General features: G+C 31.1%; 1 protein-coding gene across 3 annotated transcripts in view; it reads left to right on the top strand.

Annotated features, from left to right (window-relative positions):
• The first annotated feature begins 11,108 nt into the window (after window positions 1-11,108).
• The window catches only part of LOC130891564 (adenylate cyclase type 2-like), a 39,873-nt gene continuing 32,123 nt past the window's right edge, over window positions 11,109-18,858 (top strand). Inside the window, exons 1-2 of one of the 3 annotated variants that reach the window (XM_057796388.1) lie at window positions 11,124-11,354; window positions 11,443-11,496. The gene's annotated coding sequence lies outside the window, so the exon portion shown is untranslated. Of the gene's footprint in view, window positions 11,355-11,442; window positions 11,497-18,000; window positions 18,111-18,858 lie in introns of those variants that run through there. The other 2 variants (XM_057796387.1, XM_057796389.1) reach the window with 2 other exon arrangements.

Raw genomic sequence — 18,858 nt, 5'->3', positions numbered from 1 at the left:
CAGATTTTGTATTGATTATTTGTCTGTATGATACGTACGGAATACTCGGATCTTGTTCCCAATTTTTGGGGGAATCTCTATGACTTTCTGTTGTTGTGTACATTTCAGAGCCATATGTCAGTTTGGATTTAACTACTTTTTCATAAATTTCCATTATTATTTTCTTAGGTATGTCACTGTTTACTATATATGTTGTTATCATTGCTTTAAATGATTTTTCTGCGCTTGTAGTACTTTCTGTGATTTCTCTATCTAATTTACCTATTTATTTGAAGATTTTCATTTGTTTTTCATTCGTCTATTTCGAACAAGTACGTTTAGGTTTATGTTTATAATGTTTTTTTAAAAGTTGGAGATTTTGATTTAGGGTTTATTCGTCCTGTACAAATATGACTATATCATAATTGCAGCATTTTATTATATTTTTTATTATATGTTGTAAATACTTTTTCAGAAGCGTTTTTATCAATTTTCTTCATTAGGCTTGTTTCACTTTAGAGATTTCAGAAATTATCATGCTTCTTTTAAGTAATGAAAATATGGAAGTGCCTTCATCTCAAATGCGAAATTTTCTGTAGCTTTGTTATTATTGTATCTTTTGTTGAATATATATATATATATATATATATATATATATATATATATATATATATAGATTCTATTCATATTATGTATTGTAGATTTAATTCTTCTTCTCTACGTCCGTTATAATATTTTTATATAAGTTTTTGTTCATTCATAAAGAATGTAATTTCTGAATCAGTCAAATAGCGTGGAAAAAGTACCATAATGGTTAATTTTTTCACGCATTTGCGTTAAAAAAAATGCTGTAACGTGTCATTTTTTAACGCAATTATAAAATTGTTTGTATCAAAATAGTGAACTGTGAACGCTTTTTTTCTCATGTTAATTCGTTTCTCCGATAAACCGTCACACTTTTATTTCTTGATATTCGTTCAGGAAAATCCGTTTTGTGTATAATTAAAGGAGTGTAGTATAAACAGCTTCACAGAAAGAGTGTTAATAGCTTACTTTGAAACTAAATCCCAAATGTGGAAGTCTTCAATACTTCAATAAAATGAAGTGTAACTACATATATTAATAATCCCGAAAATGTTTTAATTATCACGGTACCTGATACAAAAACTCATGTTCAACGTTGATTTACTGTTATACTGACAATAGATCAAACTTGGTAAACGTTTATAAAATATATAAAAACCAACGACCCACAAATGTCAAAACAGATCATTTCTTTTGCAGTATAGAAATGGAAAATGCAAAACTCAAGTAGTAGGTATCAATACCTTTTCAAAAATTCCCTCGCTTGACGCAACATATTTGAATTTACCTAATCCAAAAAACTACACTGAGCATACATTTCGACGCTCTTCGGCGTCTCTATTAGTAGATTCCGGTGGTGATATAATTCAACTAAAGAAGCAAGGTGGGTGGAAATCCAACACGGTTGCGGAGGGTTATGAATAAAAAACAAAAAGGATTCCATAGTGAAAATTTTAATGGGAACACTAGCGAACTAGTTCGATTTCAAGCAACATGTTCGCCATCCTACCAATAATCCAATAAGTACTAATACAACTATAGACGATGTTATTTCTTCGGCTCGTTAAATGTTGCCACTTCAAGTACTAATAGTAATGTAACTTCTTCACTTCAAATTAATAATGCTCAAAAGTTTAGTCGAATTTTTTTAAGTGTACGGACGTAGAGAAAATTTTTTATAAAAATCGTGAGTAAAGTAATATCTTTTTACTCGTAGGAATTGCCGCACTCGCCTTCGGCTCGCGCCGTCCTACTCGTGGTGAAAAAAAATTACTATTTTACTCACTTGTTGCATAAATAACTATTATTTTATATTTAAATGCTTAATAAAAACATACTAGTTTATTAATGATTATTATTTCATTTTTGACCTTCCTCATGAATTAATGAATTGAATTATACATATTATACTTAAGAATGTTACGGTTTTTAGTGAATGGAATATTATATTACAATGAGCTAATATTTTTCTTACCTCTTCCTTGATTTTTTCTGAAGTGATGATAACCAAAACAGCCAGAAAAGCGGACACTGCTGTCATCTCCAAAACAAACAAATCCTTCGAAGGAATAAATATATACACTGTTAGATTAACGACGGCAATACCAATTACACAAATTTGATCAACAGCTAAAGCTGATCCATATGCATATTCCAAATAATGCACACAATCAGAAAGTATATTATGTAAGTACCTATACTTGGAGATAGTACCAAAAGTCATCATTTTGGTTTCTAAGCCCAAATAATCACCTATTATGTTTTCCTCCAACAAAGTTTCGTTGAGATTTCTGAAATTATCGATAATTTTGTACGATAAGTATATGTACAATAATAGTGGATACGTATACCAAATCGACAAGAAACCAAAAGATGCCGATGACATAAAACCATGCACCTCAAATCTAATATCAGGCATTAATATTTCCATAACTATAAGACCGGAAAGTATCGTATAAACCCCACAAATCAAGAAAGATAATACTATGGGAAGTATTGTCCATTTCATTATATTGTGGAAAAATTTACTTTGCCTACCGATTCGAAATTCTTCTTGCTTCTTATCATAAAAATGGAGAAGTTTAATTAACACTGGAAGCTTCTGTGCATCTCTAGTAAAAACTGCTAAGCACCAAAATGATCGAAAAGCACTTAACACCACTACCAACTGTAGACATTTTTCTTTATTTGTAGTTATATTGAAAGTTGCACCAGAAAAGATGAATATCATGGAGCAGAAAAACAAAAATGTACACAACGAATAAAATTTAGACCATCCAAATTTTCTATATCGTAAATCGCTTGGGTCTGACGATAGGATATTATCCAAAGGAAGTATTCCCAAAATTTTTACGATTACTGCCCATGGTCTGAAATAGTAATAGAAATATGGCATTTCACTCTGTTCAATTTTCTTTATTACACTGTTTAATAATGATAAATCTCAATCGTTTAATTTGTTTTATCTCTGCAGTCATCATCACTATCTGTCAAATGATGTAACCAGCTGTTAAAAAGGATAATATTGTAATTCAATTTGTTATTATAATTAATGCTTTCAATAATTGATGACCCAACTAACGAGCTTTGTTGCTAATCTTTGGCAAAACATTGTATTATCAGCTAAGTTATCCTGCTATACAAGGTGTTCACTAAAGAGTTTTAGGAGTGGATCTATTTTGAGAAAAATCTGAAAAGGTTTCAATTGTCAGTGTCTTACTTCAATTACTTGCATACCTAATAGAGTATATAATAAATGTCACAACCAAGAAATGCGCAGAAATGATAAAACAAAAAACAATATTATCGGACTAAAATTATTCCAGACTTATCTAAAAATATAAGTTTCTCCTGTTTTGAGCTGATCAGTTTCCGAAGAACTGAGCTTATTCATCTCCATAACAGTCTATTATGCCCTTATTAAGTCGCATCTCCGCTCCGCGAACCTTAGTGGATAGAGAAGGGCATCACTATCCACTAACGATCGCGGAGTAGGACCTTCACCTACTTACTCCACGTTCATAATAAGTTAAGGGCTCAATATTTCACAATGCAAAAAAATGCAGAATCACTTGCCAATTGAAATCAAATCCTGCATTCCGTAATAATTTCAGGACATATTTACTGGAAATTGCCTTCTACTACTCTACAACTTCTATTCTAATAATAATATTTAATTCCAGGCATGCTGCACACAATTTTTGCTATGGACTTATATACTAATTATTACCTATAATTTTGTTACTCATTGTGGTCTTCTTCTGTATTTTGAAATTTCATTTTTTTTATCTTTAAATAGTTATTTTTATGTTTGTTTTTTTAATTTTTTCATCTTTTGTCTACTAATTGTAACAATTTTTTAACAATATAGCAATCGCTTGAAAAGTATGCTCCTACGTATAAAAGAATGAAAGCTTCCAACCTTTTCTATATCATTTAACATAGATTTAAGACGATTTAAAATTATTTTAAATGTAGAAACCTGTTTTCTATACTGTTTTTAATACCAAAAAGTATATGTAAATATTTTTTTGCTATGTGAAATGATTATGTTTGTGAATCTAACTTAGACAACATACCAAACAACCAACACAAGAAGATTCATCTGAATGAACCTTCATTTCGATCAAATCATCTTTATCACATGACATGTAATATGAAAAGCACAGTTACATGAATGATATTTTCGAAAAAATATTCCTCGGTCTAGTTTCTTAAAAATTCAAAATGTTGCAGCTTGAAATAGAATAAATAATCATGTGTTGTGATTCTGTTAATATACATTTGCGGGAAGATCATCAATTGAGATTGAACTAAGATATAAGTTCTCCTAACTTAAAACTGAAGTGTCCGAATGTATTTTAAATTTTTTTATGTCCACTTAGGTGAAAAACTTGGATTTAAGAGTAAAAAGATCAGTTTTTTTTAATTAAAATGTAGAGTATTTGCGATGTTAATTTAATTTTTGAATAAAATGTTTCTTTTCTTAAATCGACGTTTTTTAAATACATAGGTGTTAGTGTTATTCTTCAATTTTAGTTTAGATGTAGAAACACAGAATGTGATTTATCTGCAAAAAGCTTGGCTACATGATTTTTCCTCAGGAAAGTTTTGCAGAGACTAAAACAAATGAGAGGCAGAAAATGCGATGTCCGGACTATTCGGTGGATAAATTTGAAATTCTGTAAAATTTTGAACAGTCATCAAAGATGTATTAAGTCTAGTGTTGTTGTGGAATACAACATCTGTTCCATTGACCAACTCCGAGTGCTTCTATTGAGGTTTCTCCTGCAGCGTGGTCATTGTTCACAGTATGGTATTGAATCCACTATTTTACTATATTTCAACATTTTATAGCGTGACTTTCTCGCAATCTTTTGTGCCATGTCACCTGGCGTCGATCTCTATTTTTTGCATTAAACGTTTCATTGGCCGTTGTTAATATCTTATGGAATAGTCTCACCCAATTGTGTTTAAACAAAGTACAAAAATTTCGATACGATTAATGTAATTTCATGCTGTTAACTCAACGTTAATTTTTATATTGGTGAACAACACAGGTAGATATGAGATGTCGCTTACTTCCAATTCGGAAATATCACAAAAAGTAGAAGATATACTTACAAAGATTAAATGATGTTGTATTCCAAATATCTGTACTGTTTCATATAAATATTACTCCATTTTATTCTAGATCAATATTTAGTTCTCATATTTATCTAACCTATTATAATTTGAGACTGAATTAGTTTTGAAATACCTTCTCCAGTCAACATTTCTGGTTTGTACTATTCTATTAAAGGTACTTACCTCTTCCTTGATTTTCTCAGACGTGATTGTCACGACAATAGATAATAAAAGATGGCCCCCACAATTAAACAACAAGTTACTATCACTGTTCTCAATTATCACAAATACAGCAATGTTAATCACAATAATAACAACTACTCGAGGATAATCTAATGCTAAAGATGATCCGAAAGTGCGAGATAGATGAGCAACGCTTTGTGAAAGAATATTATGTAAATAACGATAGTTCGAAATAGTTTCATAATTCAAAGTAGGATTTGTTGTATTGATATAATCAGTTAAAATATTTTTCTTCTCAAGATCGTCATTAAGTTGTTTGAAATTCACTATTATTCTCCACGATAAGTAAATGAACATAAATAGTGGGTAAGTTTGCCATATCATTAATAAACCGAAAAATATAGAGCAAAATATTCCGTGAAAATGAGCCCTTATATCCGGCATTAGAATACTTCTCACCAATTCACCCGAAAAATAAGCGACGTAAAAATAGGAGACAGAAGATAATAATATAGGAAGAACTGTCCAAACGAGAAACGTACAAAACCAATTACAACATTTTTTTTCTGCTTGAAGTTTGTCATATTTTTGATCATATATATCTAAAATAATGATCAAATTAGATAGTTTCTTACCGACGGTGAGAAAATTTACAAAGCACGCCAACGAACAAATAATGTGTAGTATTACTATTAATCCAAGACACTTTTCTCTAGCCGATGGAATATCAAACATTATACGCGAAAAATATAAACTTGATCCTAAACATAACACAAAAACGAATAACTGATAAAATTGTGAACAATTCAATCGACCGGAACGTAAATATTTGGGATCATTCTGGAATATATTCTCTAGAGGAAATACACCCAAAACTTTGAGGACAATCGCCCACGGTCTGAAATAATAATAAAACGTCGCCATTGTTAAGGATAACTTTTTAAAAAAGTGTTGTTGCTTTTTAACTGTTTAAACAAGAAAATTGTACTAAGCTATACTTATTTTCAAATGATTTCGCAAGCCATAACTTATCGCGTATTTATCTTTCATAATGTCGCCATATGTTCGTACATAATATTGAACTTTCGGCTGGATATACCTACGATTGTCGCGTTTTAGATAATTGGAAAAAACCATTATAGAAATTTGACAATATAATCTATTTTTATTAGATTTCATGCTGTTTAAATAGCTACAGCTTTGATTCGGGCAATTTATCTTGTATGCAAATAAATGAAAATCGACATTATATCTCAACATCACTATATCAACTTTTTGACAGCGTCTTATGACATTTCATTTCCAGAATTATGGATTACAATGATCAAAATGTTTCATGATTCAATTATTATTCTCAAGTGTGGCTGATGTACTTTTCCCAATTTATAGTCGGCCGTCGTCTACGTCTTTTCCCTGGAATCTCGCATTCCAATATTCGTTTTGGTCCCCTGTATTGTGACAATCTTTGGACGTGATCATACCATTGCAGTTCTCTATTTTCTTTGTTATTGAGCATTCTACTCCGTTGCTATATTTTTTGCTCGTATTTTGCCGAATCTTGTAACTTGTGGCAACCCATATAGTCTAATCCAACCTTGCTTATTTTGAAAGATTATTTTTATATTTTCTCTAGTAAGAATGTTGTTTCAAAGCAATCCATGTGGTGCTTATGTGAGTTTCCTCGTGATTTTTAATCTGTCTCTTACATATACACCATCTCAGTGTATTGTCCCAAATACTTGAAAGTTGAACATCAATTGATAATTTTTTCTTCAAAAATAAATCTACAGCTTATTGTTAAAAAACATAGAAATTAAGTATAATTCATATTAAGTCGCCATAACTTCTTTCGGTTTATTTACCATATAATCCATGTTTTTTTTTGTCTGTGCAAAAATAATTCAACATTACATTTCTTTATACCGATTAATCCAGTATCACATCATTTTAAATTTTATATTTTATATTTCATATAAATTTAAGATACCACAATTATCGATTCATCAATTCCCCGTTGATGAAATATTCGAAAGCGCGAAATATATATTAAAAATAGTCTACTTTGGTATTTGATTGCCAAACTACCACAGTAATTACATAAATGAAAAAGTTGAGATAATTACCAGAAATACAATACAAATCTAAATAATTGAGTATACTAATAATGAACATAATATTTATTCAAGTAGTATTCAGTTAAAAAATGAGTGAAAATCTCTTCTGGAGCTTGCACAATGTTAATTTGTATTGACAAAAGGACGTTTGTTGCGAATATGTCTTTAATCAACCTAATCATGCTGTAACATTCATGATTATTCTTGGGAAAAAAGCAACCTCCATGCGTGATATTGCACTGTACTCCACTGCTTATCTTCTTCAAACCACAATATTTGTTTGGCTTGCTCGCAGTCCAGATTTAAAATGAAATAAAACATGTTTGGGATGAGATGAAGAGATGTTTACGGATACATGTATCTGCCGCCAAAAACGTATGTAGGAATAGGGAAATTTTCTGTTGAAAGAACTTTAAAATATCATCTACAGCATTCTTCGACGTTTACAAGCTATTATCACTACTACAGGAAATGAGACTTGCGACTAAAGCCACTGATTTTTTTCTAGCAATGGAACCAAAATATAATATTTAATTGTTTGTTCATTGTAAAATTTTCTCCACTTACATTTAATCTCTCTTTATTTATACATCATCATCCAAAAACCTTCGAATCCAAAATAGCAGGTGAAAATTATAGAGGAAGACCAAAAAGATTGAAAGCATATATGTAGTTGAGATAGAGAGGATACAAAATGTATGTCATAATCCTCAATCGAACAGCGATACATCTTCCGATAAATTGGTTTAGAATTAAATAAAACAATCGTCCAAATAATTTATAATGAACATAATAATATGAAATGGCTTTTGTGTCAATACAAGTATGAATTATAAATATAAATAATAATTTTTTGCATTATTTCATAATTCGAAAGTCGATTTATACTGAATACACAAGTTTAGTGCTATCGATCGGAAGTTGAAAGTTAAAAGATTGTCAAATTGGAACGTATGTCAAAAAATCAAAGATTTAATGCTACTGCCAATAGTCTAACTATTTAGGTTGTATTATATGAATTTTGCTTTTGATTCATAAAATAGTCAAAGTGAAGTCTACCATTTGTTTTCCTTTTTGGTTTCGATATTAAAAACCCGGCGACCAATTTACCTATAGGTAAATGAGCCCCTAAAATTCCGGCGATCAATTGACATGCTGGATTGGTGGAGCAGGTAGTCTTGACGACTGGTTGAAAAGTTAATACTACTGTAGTTTTTTATAAATACTTTTTCTACGTCCGTTATAATATTCATGTTTTTTCCATTCATTTGCATTCATAAAGAATGTAGTTTCAGAATCGGTGAAAAAACGTGAAAAAAAGTACCGTAGCGGTACATCTTTGCACGCGTTTGCGTTAAAAAAAGTGCCGTAACGTGTCACGCAATTATAAAGTTGTTTTATCAAAATAGTAGGCTGTGAACTCTTTCTTTCTCATGTCAATTCGTTTTTCCGATAAACTGTCACTTTTATTTCTTGATATTCGTTCAGGAAAATCCGTTTTGTGTCTAATTGAAAGGAGTCTAGTAATAATATTAGTGATGGAGAGTAATAGTGAAGAAAGTTTAAACTGCACACCAGAAGATGTTGAATCGACAACTGCAGCAACTATGAATCTTCTCCCAGAGAAATCCAGGAAACAGTATCTGAAGGAATATAATTCTTTTATGAAGTGGCGTACTAAACAAGGCATAAACAGTTTCACAGAAAGTATTACTAGCTTACTTTGAAACTAAATCCAAAGTCTTCAACTCTTCGACTTATTCAAAACTGAGAGGCATCCTTAATGGTAAATAACGACGTGACATCAGTAAATACTCGTAACTCATCGCATATTTAAAAAAATAAATCACTTGCCTATAGACTCAAAAAATCTAAACCGTGAAGAAATTAATTTCTGATGCAAGCTCCAGGCGATCATTATCTAATACATAAGGTATTAAAGCAAAAATTTTAATGTAAGCTTAGATGTTATTTGTAACATCTTTCAGGTTACTTTAATATTCGAAATCGCAGAAGCTATGCGGAGGGAGGAATTATACAAAAAGAAGTGTAATGATATCAATAATAACGGAATTGTTTTATTTATTAAAGTACCTGATACAAAAACTCATGTTCAACGTCGATTTACTTTTATTGGTGAAAATCTGATAATAGATTAAATTTGGTAAACATTTATAAAAATTATAAAAACCAACGACCCATAAATGTCAAACCAGATTATTTCTTTTTGCAGAATAGAAATGGAAAATGCAAAACCCAAGTTGTAAGTATCAATACCTATTCAAAAATTCCCTCGCTTATCGCAACACATTTGAATCTACCTAATCCAAAAAACTACACTGAGCATACATTTCGACGCTCTTCGGCGCCTCTATTAGTAGATTCCGGTGGTGATATAATTCAACTATAAAAGTACGGTGGGTGGAAATCCAACACAGTTGCGGAGGGTTACGTAGACGACTCAATAAAAAACAAAATGGATTCGGCAGTAAAAATTTTAACGGGAACACTAGCGAACTAGCTCGACTTGAAGCAACATTGTAAATGTTCACGATCCTACCAACAATCCAATTAGTACTAAGACCACTATAGACGATGTTATTTCTTTGACTCGTTAAATGTTGTCAATCCAAGTACCAATAGTAATGTAACTTATTCTTCTCTTCAAATTAATAATGCTTACAGTTGTACTTCTAATATTACTATTACAAAATTAAAATTGATAAAAGCTTTGGCGAATTTGTTTAAGTCTACGGACGTAGAAAATTTTTTATATGAAACTCGTGAGTAAAGTAACTTTTTTCACTCGTAGGAAGAACCGACCTATTCGTAAAAAAAGTATTACTTCACTCACTTGTTGTATAAGTAACTATTTTGTTTATATTGTTTATATCAATGATAAGATATTATTCGAGACTGTATTTATCAAAACAGAACAGAACATCATCAGTAACTGGATGTTAACTATGAGAAATAATTTCATCCATAACTTTCTAAGTACTTTTTTTATTCAATTTTCTTCATTTCCAATTATTGAACTCAATGATTCAACTTGGCCCTTTACATTTTTGATAAAATCAATATCCATTTGTAACATAAATTAATGAGCATCTCTGGTTTAGTAGGTACTTGATACTTTTTTTGAAAATGTGTTACTCATGTATTTTTCGTGAGTAAAGAAGTACAATTCGTCCTCACCATGGGTTTTCTACTGGATGCTAAAAAGTACCCCTACTACTTATCATAATATCCTTCTGGAAAATTAACTGAAGCTACTATAGATAATAGGTACCATTACTAACTCAATGAATAATATCTATTACAATCCTAGTGTTTTAGTTAGGTTGCCTATTGTTTTATTGTAGACAATATGGTCCTCTCCATAATGAGAGGTATAAAATAGCTCCCAGAAAAGAATAATTTGAATTAACTCTTCACCAGGTTCCTAGAACATTCCATTGATTCGATTCGAGGAAAACAATTCGTAAAATTTTCTATACATCTTCAAGTTTTCTAGAATCTTCTCATAATACTACGTAATAATCTTCCTAAGAAAAATGATCAATTAGCTGATTGAAAAATTGATAAGATAATAAGACTGTCATTTTATTGGATAAGATATTAATATCAAGTTTCAGTTATGAACAGTATAGGCTGTCGTAATGGAATCAAAATTTTTTTGAAGAAAATGTTTTTTTGCGCACAGAAAGACTTGTGCATGAAAAAATAGAAACAACCAAATATCACTTCTGTTATTGATTGTGACGATAAAGTTTATAAATTTTGTGAAAAATGGTTTCTATGTAGTGCAGTTTGACTTGAAGTATTTGATGTTATTGGTATTTTGGATGAACCAATAAACTGAAGGTATATATACTATTTTTTTCAATACTAAAAAATTTCTTTGACGTGGGTCGTAAGTAATTAAAATATATTCAATTTTTTTAATTATCAGATAAACAATAAGAGCTTTGGTGTAGAAGAGGGAGTTTTTCGACTAAGATCACAGGTAAAAAATTACACTCAAACTCAATAATATTGAAAAAAATGGGGAAGAAATTGGTTTTGATATAAGGTTTTCATTCTCCGGCTATTCAATTCTAATTACTGTACCGAGATATTATTGAGAAAAAATAAGATTTCATTTAATAAATTAAAATGTTCTTTGATATGAAATGTAAAATATTCATTCATTAATCACCAGAGTTATATCAGTTGTTCATACATACCAGCTTACTGTCCTATAGTTGCGTGATACACAATAAATAAAAACAAAACGATTGATATTAATATTTTGAATAACATATACAGATAAGAATATAGTAATAATCAAACTACAATCTATAATTATTACAAATCTAAATTTTTTATCAATGTAATCCCTTTTTGCTTTTATTATTTCGGTCGCTCAATTTTGGCACTCTCTGTAACAATTTTGAAAAATATTCGTCGTGTTTATGGTTCAATTTGTTTCTAAGGATCTTTCAAAGGTGTGGAGGTAGGATACCTCTTTCTGACTTCCCAGTCCAATTTGTCCCACAACAATTCAATCGAAATGAGGTTGGGCAACTGTGACGACCAAACCATTACTTTCAGTACATTCTTCCTATTCAATTGTCTCAAATTCTCTTAGCATAGCTTCGAGAAATGCATGGAATGGTTGTAATGCTTGGAGATAAGTTTTCTGCAGATCAGGAGCTGGCCAGAATGTACTACATTTTCCTTTAATACTTTTTAAAGCCTTTTTCTCGAGATCCATTCAATTTTAATTATCTAATGAAAATTCCAATATACCGTTGTGTAGTGTGATTGCATTATAGACACTCACCCTATCAAAAAACAGACAATTAGTTCATTTAAGTTCATAGTAAGTATTCTTATCGAATTTCCAGATGAATAAGACCTATCTTTAATCTATAGGTATATAAGTTTCAATGAGCGAGTACTCGTAATAATGCTTTTGTTCTGGCAATTAAATAACGATACTAGTTACGAAAAAGGGTTTTATTATAAAAATTATCCTACATTCGAATGCTTCCTTTCAATATACTCCCATCCCCTCGCCACACACATTTCCATATGTTTTTACCATTGATCGAAGCAGTGCTGGAAGTCTTCTTTGGTGAGGGCCTTTAGTAGCTCTGCCGTTTTTTGTTTTACCGATTCCATCGCCTCAAATCGGGTCCTTTTCAAAGCAGATTTTATCTTCGGAAACAAAAAAAGTCGCACAGTGCTAAATCTAGTGAGTACGGCGCGTGTAAAAGCACTTATTGGCCAAATACTTTTGATCAGGAGTCAGATTTTTTGGCACCAACTCTACACAGACTTTCGTAATGTGTAATTCCTCGTGTAAAATTTTTATGTTTCTAACCTAACCGTTCTTCGGCGTTTACAGCCTTGGCAATCATCCGGATGCTCATTCTACTCCAGCTCTTGGAAAAATAGCACAAACATTGTTAATATTTTATATAATACAACTAGGATTGATTTCCACCCTCCTATTTTCAATCTGTCATCAAATCCACTCACATTAATTGTTGCCGCTTATTGACGAAATTAATAACCTTGTGGTTCAGAATCTTTCACCTACTTGCGCCAAAATAATACGTTGTTTTATTTTTGACGTGATGTGACGATTGAATGATATTATCTCATTAAAAATATTATTCACATGACACATGACTTGTTAGTATTCTCTTAGAAATTCATAGATTGTATGTAGTGGTAGATAAAAAATTGAATCCGAATAATATGTCGACTGAAATTAAATTAAATTACAAGGAATTTATAATGACTCAGTTTTGATGTTAAAGAAAGAATTTTCGTTTAAAGTACTTGAAAAAGCTGCAAACTTCAACCAATATTGAGAATCACTTATTGTCTTAAATGAACATACATGTATTGTTAATTTATTCACCATGAATCTTTAGTGTATTTATTTTTCTTTGATGAATATAGTATATTGATAGAAAATTATCTATATTGGATATATTTCGAATTATGAGAAAATATTTTCTCATGAATTCGCCATTGCTCATATGAAATTATGATGATAAAACAACTTTACTCCGGTCAACCATACAAATTGGTGAATATTTTTTTTTTCTCTAAAATTCGAACGAAGCTAGATACGAGAATGTTTGTAAACACTGTGTGATTTTAAACTTCCAATCACTGCCATTTTTATTAATTTAATAATATTTTGGTGCAATCCCAAATACCCGTTTTAGGAAGTATTTTCAACCCTTGGCAAAAATTATAAGACTTTTTCTAGGAAATTTTTGTTCTTCTTGAATCTCTTTTCAGGCCCGTTTTTTGTTGTTGCAATTTTACCCAGCGGCCCTTCAATTTTTTCAAAAACTTTCTACGTGCTATTTCGAATCGAATCCTATAATTTTTGGAGAAAAAGAAATAAGTTTGACTACTTTAATCACTATTATGATAGAGATGTAAGGGAACATAGCTTTATTTGGATAAAAAATAGTTTCTAGCAATACATAAGGAATGTTTCATTCTACTCCCAATAGTTTTTGACTAGCTCCATGTGCTTGCGAGATTTGGGCATTAAGTTCTTGTATGTTCATAAAAGAAAGATTATTTCGCACAGAAAACTGATCAATGAAATCATCAGAAATTCTCTAAATAAGAAGAACTTATCAGGGGGAATTTTGCTAACCGCATACGACGAAACATTTGTTTCTATTTCTTGTTGGTATACTCCAAATTATAGTATTTTGTGAGAATATGGTGAAATGAAATATTTTTTTAGGATTTATTAGAAATTGATTTTTAATTGTTGTTACGAAATTTTCAAGAGCACGTTTTAGCTTCGTCACTCGGATATTTTTACCTTGAGAGAGGTTTTCTAATCAATGTTGTTTATACCTTCAAATTTTTTATCATGTTATCATACAAATACTTACAGTTATCATATCGATCATTAAATGAAAGTCCCATTATTTTTATCGATTTTGCGATTATACTATTGCAATACGATTTTATGTTTAAAGTAAACACACATACATAAACGAACTCTTTGAACCCTTAATTTGCACAGTAATTACAAATCAATTTTATATTTGAATTATAGTTTAAATAATTATTTAAGTGTAAAGATAACAAAGAGCGATTTGTATTATACCTTTCTAACGACGAACCAGGATTGATTTCACCTTGAAATCTCTTATTCAGTACTTTTTTTTTCTTGATTTAACAATCAGAAAATTGGATTATTAGTTTTTCTCACCAACTTATACTCATCATAATTCATTTATCATTTGGGTCGAAACTGAAATTAGAATTTCTGTGATCAATAATCGACATAATCGAAGTCACAAGCCAGACTATTTTTTGAAAATGTGAAGAAAGCTTTTTTCATGAATTATGATTTCCTATTCCAAGAAAAAGAGTGGGCTTCCCATGTGAGTTATAACAACTGTAGCGTGGCAGTGGATCAGTGGATGAAAGGGAACTGAAGAAGTATATCTTTTGCAAATACAATGGTACTGCGAGAACTTCTCAACTATTTTAATGATTGCTATTTTTGTATGACAGAAACTGAAGACTAATCCAAAGAAAGCGTAGGATCGAATATCCAAGTTTGTGATCTGCCATGGGCTGATATTTACAGTTTATGCTGATGGCGTCTTTAGATTATATTATTTTAGAAAATTATGAAGATAATAACAGGAAACTTAGAGAAACAGGGTACTATTCACGCTTGGTTCCAGTTTAGGCGAATAACATATGATTGTTCAAAAAGAGTTATATTCAATAAGTAATTTGGGGTTGTCCAAGTAACGTTCAGAGCTTCTTGGTTCCCGTTTTAAGGAGTGGAGCTTCCTTGCCAAAGAAACAAAAATTACGAAAATATATTGTTATCTAGTTAGCCTAGACCAATTCCATGTATAAACAAAATATTGTGTTGCCATAGCAACGAACAATAACTATTAGAATTCAGTGTAAAGTTTGACGTCAAAAAAGTAAACTAGAGTTACACAATAAAAGAAAGTAGATGTCCACCGAAATTGTGAAAATCGAAAAATTGGAGTATCGAGCCATCATCAAGTACCTGTTTTTAAAAAGGTTAAGAGGTAAGCAGATTTACGAAGATATGCTCAATACCCTTAATGATCAATGTCCTTCGATGAGACCGTGAAAAATTGGACTGCAAACTTCAAAAGAGATGAATTTTCCATTGAAGATGATGACCGATCGGGAAGGCCAGTTTCTGTGTCAGACCCCGAAAATATCGATGCAGTTCATGAGATGATTTTATTAGACCGTCGAATTGGGTTAAAATAGATATCTGAAGCACTGAATATTCCATACGAACGCGTTCATCATATAGTTCACGTCAATTTGGATATGAGAAAAATTGCTGCAAAATGGATCCCCAAATGTTTGAATGTTGACCAAGGGTAGAAGCATCGCGTTCGATTTGAAAACGATGTAGACTTCTTAAACCTAATTGTTACTATGGATGAGACTTCGGTACACTTCTACGATCCAGAAACAAAGCAAAAATCGATGGAATGGCAACATTCTAGTTCTCCAAGACCTAAGTTTCGTGTATAAAAATCTCCTGGAAAAGTTCTTGCTCCAGTTTTTTCGGATTGCCATGGAGTAATTATGATTGATTTTTTGGATAAGGATAGAACAATAACTGAAGATTACTATTCGTCATTACTGACCACTCTACGCAAAAAAATTAGAGAGAAAAGACACGGAAACCTATTCAAAGGTGTTTTGCCGATGCACACAAATCTCATGCTGTCGTGCAAAAAGTTCGTGATTTAGGGTTTAAATTACTAGAACACCCCCTTTATTCACCAGATTTGGCTCTGTCCGAAAACTTTCTTCCAACGGGGGGGTAATAAAAGCTGTGGAGGTCTGGTTTGCATAGCAAGAATAATCGCTGTAATAAATGTATCCCATCAAGAGGAGAATATGTTGAGTGATAAAATATTTTGACATTGAAATTTTGTTTGGTTCTCGTAACCATTTAGAAAAAGAAATATTATGTTTGCCAAATTTTAATATATGGAAAATTTGTTATGTGCCTGTATTGATTGTGCTTATTCATAGACTTAAAAGATGGTTTAAAAGCTGTATCATTACATAGTGGAAATTGTATTTATACTAGTCACTCTAAATGACAATGGAAGAAAATATGTATCTCTTAAGGAAAAAAATCAATTACAACCGCCACTAGTGGCAGAAATTTGGTGATTTGAGAGTTGTCGCAATTTTAGTGGGGCTTCAGGGAGAGTACGAGAGTAAAAATTCATTTCCTCTATTTCCATTTACCCTTTTTTCCAGATGTTGGTGAAAAACTAGCATTGATAGTTCTCGATGGTAAACCCTTTTTTATTATTTTTTAACTTTCATTTCCTTAGTGAAATTATAAGGAGTGGGCATATTGGGGTCTCGGAATAAACCAAAAAGGGTTGATTAGTTGGGTGAGTACAGAATCGGATCACTTCTTATCAATGAACGAATAACCACCTTCATCTTCATATAAAGTTCGACAAATACAGGAGTGAATGTCTAGAAACGTACGAGAGGTACGAAGTTAAAATGAGTATTCGAATGACAAACAGGGTGATATATACTTAGTGAATTAGTGCGATAAATAGTCTAAATTCTGTACCCCAGATTAAATATTCTTCAATTATTCAGGAGACGTTTTCATTATTTGAAATCGTATGCTCATTGACACCTGATTCTTCCCAGCGCATAAAATAAATTATATTTGCCAAAATTTCTCGACTCTGTCCAGTCAAAACTTTTCTTTTCGCTTGTTATTTGAATTCCATTTTGTATCACTGTAAGAATAATAATATCTTTATTTTGCACCAAGTATCCAGTAAATCCGGTATCCAGTAAAAACAATGAAAGTTGGTACCCACGCAGTGCTCTTCACTATCTAACAGACACAATAGAACTGTTAATAGTAGTCAAGTATACCTACTTGAGGGACCGCACTAATCCCTACTACCATTATCTAGTAACGCGCATTGCCGGGAGTAGCTATTTCACATTCATTCCTGTATTTGCCAAAGTGTACAATGTTATTTTCTCATCATATTTCAACCATAATTTCAGTCCCTGATGATGAATAACACAGAATCACAACAAAAACTTTCATAAACTAGTCGGCATAGAGGTGTTTTGTTTCTAACAATTTCTTATTATAATTCTAATTCTAACCTGATTTATAAAAACAACTGAGCAAATTAAATTGCATAAAGGTGGTGAGTAGACGAATTGAACTGTCTACATTTTTTTTCCAATCGGAATGTAAATTGAAAAGAGTCTACTGGGGTATGGTTTATGATGACTACCATACAGTAATAATTTTGAAACTATATACTCCAATAATACCTTTTGTGAGTGTATTTGCGAAATCGATATTAATGATGGGACTTCCCTTTAATCAATTGATACGATAATTTTATATATGTGTGTAATGATAACAAAACGATAAAAATTTAAAGGTGTGAATGTTATTGAATAGAAAACCTATCTGAAGGTGAAATACTCGATCGACGAAACCAAAACGTAAGAATAAGTTGTATTAGTTGAGAAATCGGATTTAAATAAATTTAATTCCAACACATAGTAAGTTTTCTTTTGCTTGTATCCATGTAAGACTTACCGTATTTTTCTGAATCCGTTTAAAAATTGTTATGTTTTTGCGCACTAATAAAAACTTTTCTAGTTTTGTCTGAATTTGCGTTGAGCTACGCTACGACTTATTCCCTCATCTATCTTATTCGGTTGATCTGGTTTCCTCCGATTACTTTTTGTATTCAATTAATAGGGCTATGATAGAGACAGACAAACGTCTATTAGGCGTACATTTTTTAGGTGGCTTGAGAAAATTGGTAACTCCTGAGTCAATATTGGAACAAAAATATTTTTTCACCGCAAAGTAACTTTATCATTGAAAACTCATTCTTTTCTCAATGTTGAGTAAATTACTACAGAATTATTGATATATTTGAGAGCAAAGATTAATTTTCACTACTAACAATAACTAAGGAACAAAAACACTTGAAAACGGTGGCTCTGCAGACAAAATCAGTGTCTCCATCTAATGGAACAAATTAGTATTTGCCTTTCGAATAATTTTTTTCCATACTTTGACAATATCACAGTCGTATATCGAATTTTCAAATTTATGTGTTGATCAATTTGGAAATTTTATTTTAGTTGATTATTTCACTTCAAAAAGAATCAGATTAACAGAAAATAACATTATAATAGTGTTATGAAATGAGGACATACATCTTCAATCTCAATCATGAAAATTCCTAACATTCGAGATACATGTGAATAAAGAAAAATTAAAATCTTTATTTACAAA

Source organism: Diorhabda carinulata, chromosome 3, assembly GCF_026250575.1.
Source record: "Diorhabda carinulata isolate Delta chromosome 3, icDioCari1.1, whole genome shotgun sequence".
Classification (NCBI taxonomy): Eukaryota; Metazoa; Arthropoda; class Insecta; order Coleoptera; family Chrysomelidae; genus Diorhabda; species Diorhabda carinulata.
This window is presented reverse-complemented; position numbering and strand designations above follow the sequence as displayed.